Raw genomic sequence first — 7,292 nt, forward strand, 5'->3', positions numbered from 1 at the left:
TATTTTTGGTGATCAGAACAATGGCCTAAAACTATAGAAATATCATCCAGAGAACAACTGTTTATGACCTCTCATTGTTTTTACATCCACATTTATATTGGCGTATTGCACTAAAGGCAATATGAAAAGAGTATGATTCCTACTGCTTCTCTTCATGCGTGTAAATGTTTTATTCCACTGCAACATTCATCCACATAATTTCCTGCATAGGAGTTACTCCAGATCACACGCACCAATTGTGTTGGAAGGAGCCTTGAATACGTTTTTGTCTTCCTGCTTTGCTGCTTTCCAGCTGCCATTAACAGAGGTGAAAGAACAGGACAATGTGTACAAGAGAGAGAGAGAGAAAGGGAGAGAGAGGTTTCTTTTCTCTATATGTTTTCTTTCTTTGCTTCCATAAGACGCATTTCAAATATTAAATTGGCAGGTATTATGTGTGAGTGGAAGGCTAACGGGATTGTAATGTTATAGACACTAAGTCAGTGAAATCTGATCAACTGTGATATATATCACCATATATATCTTTCGAGACCTACTTCTATCTGCATCACTGAAATATATATGACCTTTTTCATTGTTTTTCTTTACTTTCTCCAGCTCCATAGTGCGCAAATAAACTTTTGACTTCAGGTGATAACTTTAGCTACATTTCCCAAAGAGATAGCCCCATTGGTATAGATTCTTTGAAACCTTGGTAAAGGATATGCCCAGGCAGTCCTTTAGGCCCTGATGGACTCTGTCTACAGTGTCCTTTTGCAAATCCCTTCCAACAGTCCCCAAAGATAAATGGAATTTTCCACTGTTTCAACTTAAAGTATCAACATTGCCAGATGTAGAATATACTGGGTTCCTCACTCCAGAACTGCTGTCAGATGTATATGCCAAGCTCCTAGCCACTATAGGATTCAGACAGCAATACTAAAGATACCTATCAGGCTGGTAAACCAGCCACATTCTTGCTTTGACTGCAAGTCTGCAGAAATGAGCTGGATTCCATGCTGTCTGTTCTATTAGGCGTAGCCCTTTTAAAGAACTGACCAACACTGCTTCTAAAATTCTGAGATAAATTCAAGTATAGCCTGACCCCCGTATCTGCAGGAGATGTGTTCCTGAACACTGCATAGAAACAGAAAACTATACATAATAATGAACCCTACTGAAATGAATAATAGGGTTCATTTCAGAGGTATCCCCCTTGTTCACAGCTCTACTGGCTGCCAATTTGTCTCCGGACACAATTCAAAGTGCTGTTTATTGCTATAAGGTCCTATACAACTCAGTTTCAATCTATTTGGCAAAATGTATCCCCCGGTATAAGCTGGCCTATGCTCTGAAATCATCAGGAGAGGCCCCTCTCTCAATCTCACCACCATCATAAACGTGAGAGTGGGCCTTCTTAGTGGCTTCTCTTAGACTCAGGAACTCTCTTCCCAGGGAAGCTACAATGGCCCCTTTCTTATCCTTCTATCATAAAACTAAAACCCTTTTTTGCCGTGGGCAGCCCTGATAGCAAGGGTGAGGAGGTGCTGTTTGATGAGCTAGCATTTGAGCTGGCGCCCAGCAGTGCCCAGCAGCTTTCTCAGCCAAGCTTGGAGGATGAGCCTATGGAGAAAACTATCACTTCTCAGTCTATAGAACAAGTACAAGCAAGTTCATCTGAGTAGGAGAGGAAGGGTTAAGTGTTCCAGCTCTTTTAGACCTACGAAGAGCGAAGGCTCAACTTTGTAGGTTCTCCAGGTTAGAGAGAAACAAGCTATCAATAGGCAAGTTAGCATAAAAGTTGTTGCTGGCAACAACTTCAGTGTTTGGAGTGACCTCAGGCTGTTGGTGATTTCTGAACTGTGGGCTATTTCTTGGTCTCTGACATTGAGATTTGTGAATTAGCCATTGGCTCTAGAATCTGTTGGAATCGGCTTTGGGACTTGGAATGGACGATCAGCTTCTCTGCTGCTGTTTCCTCTCGGCTGGGTTCTGTGGCTTGAACTTGGACTGCTTGCTAACCTGTTTGGAAATGGGGTCTGACAGGCTTTTAAGACAGAAAGAGTTTAAAGAACAAACTAGGGATTGATGTATACTTTACAGAACTGATGTGCCAGCTTCAGCAAGTGACTTCTTCAGCTTCAGCAATGTTGACTTCTGATGATAACGTTGCCTGAAATCTTGGTTTCGCCTGCCATGCCTGACCTCCATTTGATCCTATGAAGACATGCAAGGATGAAGGCAAGAACAGGAATAATTTATTTGCTGATAACTAAAGTGGATGCCAGGGGACACAGTACAAGTCCAGTTCTGGCATGCCTCACAGTCACAAGCATGAACATTTTATCGACATTTTATACAGACATTTGGAAAAGTGAAAAATAGTGATGATAGATGTGGTTTTAAAATCCATGGCCCCATTGTTTTAAAGGGCTGTCTGCCTCTGGCCACCAATTGGATGGACGTTTTTAAAGTGCGTGAATCTCAACTGCCCAATCTCAATCTCACCTGGTGGAGAGGTCTGGCAGTAATTTTAATAAATTGTCACTGGGTAAACTTTAAACTATCTGCTATCTTGTGTGTTCATCCACTCTGGAAGTGGTAGTGTTTGGGATTAAAATGCAGGTTGAGTCTTGAGACAATGGGTGTTTGATGGGCTTACTCCTGGGGATGTCAGTCCCAAGGTGTTCCCTGATTAGGGGCAATGGGTGCCAAATGTCTTGATGGGTCCAGAGATTGAGACAAAGAGGAAGAAAGTGGATTGATAAGCATATGCGTGCTGCTATTCATGGATCTTTATGAGACAGAGATCAGGTGATGGCTGATCCCTGTTTATTGTAAAAAGTGCAAGTCAGGGGAATGTGTGGTGGTTGTGCATACTTCATGAATGAATGAGGCATGACTGGGAATAATGGTCCTGCAGCCAGGGGACCTCTCCAGGTCATCCATCCAGGCCCCAATTGGGATCCATTTGTGGGTTTTTTTTTCAATGACAGCAGTTATCAGAGTTGGCTGTACCATTGGTCAGAATTTACTTACTTACTTACTGGCCTTTGTCCCAATCTGACACCCAAGGTGGACTCCAATAAGTATGTTAATATATTATATAAATAAAACAAGGCACCATACAGAATTAAAAACAATTAACATTATGTCAAAAGCATTCATTTGCAATAGTTTTAAAAAGCTGTTAATAGTGACATTTTAAAAAGGCAGCACATTCCCAGTTAAAAGGCTTTTTTCAATGACTACTGAACAATCAAATGGCTGCCTTTGCTTAATGATGAAAAGTAGGCAGAGAGGGAACAATCTGCCACAAACAAAGGTCCTTTCGATGGAAGTAAATGAAAGAGAAGTCCTTCTCTTGCCAGCGGTTCTTCAATCTCAGGCAGTTTGATATTGAATTTGAATCAGTACATTCTTAAGGCATCTACCTCAGACAAATTTTGGGTGTCATGAAGGTGCAATGCATTGATACTTTTTAAAACTTCTTGTTTGGCTGCCAAAGATGAGGAGAGATGCTTGTGGGATTTTGTGCTTCATGTACCAAAATAACTTGGCTGACTGAGAGTAGCAGGCACTCTGTTCTGTTGCATCTAAAACAGCAAAGTGTATGGGACTCAGCACATAATGGAGCTCAGCACACACATGAGTGAATTATAGCCAGCTCTTAGAAACAGGTCAAGATGTAAGGCTTTCTTGACTGAACAAGAATGAGAAAGGAGAGTAAGAGCCATATAGTTATGACAGTGGCAACCATGTTTCATGTTCCCCTCTCTGTTCCATACATTATCAGAAGGTCAAGGCAAGCGCATAGAGGTGAAACTTTTCCTCACCTGATCACATCAGAATCCATTTCTGTAGTTCTTTTTCTCCGCAAGTTAACTACAATACCAACAGTGAACTAAGTTACCCAAAGAAAATGGATTACATGGAAAAGGGAGGGGAATCCAGCCTTCCCACAACCTACATGTTCATCTTTGAACATGATTAGATTTAGGAACAAGGTTGGTCTAAGAGATCTTGTAGTCTGAGACAAAAGAGGAAGATGGCACCTATCCTGCTCCCCCTAAAACATTAGCTGGACTAGCAGATGAACCTTGCTACAATACTAGCAATCAAAGAGTGGGTTAGAGTGTATCTGAGCAGCAAACCAGGTCTGTCTGTATGATAGTTGAAGCGGTATTGAACTTCTACAATTGGGTAGTGTACTCACCTCATACAGTATATGGAGGCAACAAAAGGCTACATAGCATCCCAATGCTATCTGCTGGCAAAGAGGAATGGTTTAGGGACCCAGGAAACACAGGAGTTAATGCTATGCTCTCCAACTTCTGGAGCTATTTCTTTATTAATAGGGTGGCTGGCCCTTCTCAAGGACTCAAAGTACTTGTCAACACAGGCAAAGAAATTCTGCTTCAACATGTATTTTCTTGGTTCAAAGTGACCGTGTTAATGCCACATACATCAAAGTGAGAGCAGCATTAACAACCACACATTTTTTTCTATGTGAGCTCACTTTGGTGTTAAAGTGTGGTCCTGCAAAGGACATGTGTGCTATAATTGCTATTATTTCTGGCCACATCGGCATAGATGCTCAATTTTCCCTGTTGTACATGCAAATATATATAAGTTTGTATTATTCCTCGATAGGGCTCTGGCCATTCTATAAGGGAATGCAGCTGGTATTTAAATGCTGATAAATGGAGGTATGCTAATACCAATATGTCATTATTCCCACAAACATAACTTTTAAAAATAAAAGCAATTGCACACTTGTGGAATGGGAAATAGAAGGCTCAGAGGACCTCCCAGCTATTTCTGCTACCCTCTCTTCAAAACCCCCTATCCACAGCTCAACACCAAAGCCAACTTGGACCATGAAAACACATAAAATAACTTGGGTTTTCCAGAAAATTGTGTAAAAAGTTGATATTTTAAACTAAGATGTAAGCCCTTAATTAAATCTGACTCCTTGGGAATGTTGTGTGTGATGCCATTTTTTTTGTATGTGTAGTCAATTCCTAAGAAACCCTAAGACTTCTCACTTCAACACAGTTAATCGCGTAAAGAGTTTTAGGCCCAAATTTCTCTTCTTAAGGAACAGGGCTATCTTGGCGTACTTAAAGTTGCTTTTCGGCTCTGCACAAGGGCACATCTATGCCACTATAAATGAGTCACATAGAAACATATTGTACTGTGTCCTCCCCTCTCCAGCTTCCCAATATTGGCAAAGAAGGAGAAGAAAAACCATGCCTAGCTGTTCCAAGCAAGTGGTTTTCTCCTGAATATTTGTCTGTTTGCCAGCTGCCATGACACCAAGGGCAAACAGTATTAAAAATAAAACTCAGGTAAATTGTAGAGTTTAAGATTTTCATTGCACTCAGACATTGCCAGGTCAGTAACCAAATCCAAAGAGCTTATGTAAAATTTGTGATGTTGAGGAAGAGGAGCACAGCCAAGTTTTATATTGCAACATTCTAGATTTCATAAAATGACTTTAGAGAGAGAGAGAGAGAGAGAGAGAGAGAGAGAGAGAGAGAGAGAGAGAGAGACGATTGGGAATCATTTTGTCCACATATTTTTTATAATGGTGTTCATTTTAAAGAAATACATTCAGCAGTATCAGAAAAACAAAACAAAGGCTATCTTTTGAAGTTAATAGTTGAGAGGGGAGAAGATTTCAAAGGTAGGGCTAGAGCATCAAAACATTACAGCTCCATTTTAAAAAAAGAGAAATTAAAGCAAAATAAGTTGAATTCAAACATTCTAACTCAAATAAAACTCCTACAAAAACAATTATCTATATTACTGGTTAGTGAATTAGAAACTAAAATGAAGAGAGCCGTCTACCTTTGCAACTGCTTTCCCCCCTATGAGCCTGCACGATCTCTTAGATCTTCAGGGGAGGCCCTCCTCTCGTTCAAAAGTTGCCACAAATGATTGAAGCACAAAAGCAAACAATCCAAAGGGCCTATAACACTGAAATAAATATTTGAGGCTATAAAAAATATAAAAACTGAGAAAGCACAAGGCACAGATGGATTACCAGCATCATATTATGAACATTTTGTAGATGAACTTCAGTCACCGCTTCAACAAACAATGAATCCCATTCTTAAAACAGGTTATATACCTGAAACATTGCAAGAAGCTAATGTTGCTCGAATACCTAAGGAAGAACATGATTTAACTTTACCATATAATTATTGACCAATATATTTATTGAATATTGATTATAAATTGTTTACAGCCATCCAGGTTGAAAGACTGAAATGTATACTTCAGCAGTTTATTTATCAGGATCAATCTGGTTTTTTGCCTAAAAGACAACTATGAGACAATGTAAGGAATGTATTGGATATTTTGGAGTATTTGGAAAAACATAATGAAAAACAAGTGGCCTTGATCTTTTTAAATGCAGAAAAACCCATTTGTTAAACTGAATTGGACATTTATGTTTAAAGTATTGGAGCATATGGATTTTGGAGATAATTTCATAAAATTGATAAAATCAGTTTATACTAGGCAGACAGCACAAGTGGTTGTAAATGAAAATGTAATCAGGCAATGTAAAATTCAGAAAAGGACTAGACAAGGATGCCCACTCTAACCACTTCTATTTATACTAGTCTTGAAACATTTTTCAGGGACATACAATGAGAGGAAAAGATTTCTGGAATAAAGATTAAAAAGGGAAATTATACATTACAAGCATTTGCAGATGATTTGGTGATTACTTTAGAAAATTGATTGAATGGAATAGAAGTCTTGGTGAGAAAGTTGAAAGATTTTGGAACTTTAAAATCAATAACTAGAAAATAAAAGTTTTAACTAAAAATATGGGTATGAAAGATCAGGAAAAATTGTCAGATATAACAAGTTTTAAAAGGTGAAGTACAATCACTTGGACAAATCAAAATTGCCTACTGTTCCAAAATAACTACTAAATCTTATGTATAGATATTTAAAAGACTTATGACGGTGGGATAAGTTACCATTGTCATTATTGGGCAGACTCTCTGTGATAAAAATAAATATACAAAGAACTGTTTCTTTTTCAGACAATACTTGTGATAGTGACAGGTAAACCATTTAAACAATGGCAAAGGGATACATTAAAAGGAAAGAAGCCAAGAATCAAATTTAATTCTTGACACAAAAGAATGGGATGGACTAGGTGCACCGGATCTGAAACTTTACTTTGCCACTTGCTGTTTAATTTGCATAAAATAGTAGGTTTTGTTGAATAATTCTAGGATGTTGGCGTTGGAGGGAAATGATTAGAGATATGATTGACATGATTACATGTG

Source organism: Anolis carolinensis, chromosome 4 (assembly GCF_035594765.1).
Source record: "Anolis carolinensis isolate JA03-04 chromosome 4, rAnoCar3.1.pri, whole genome shotgun sequence".
NCBI classification, from domain to species: domain Eukaryota; kingdom Metazoa; phylum Chordata; class Lepidosauria; order Squamata; family Dactyloidae; genus Anolis; species Anolis carolinensis.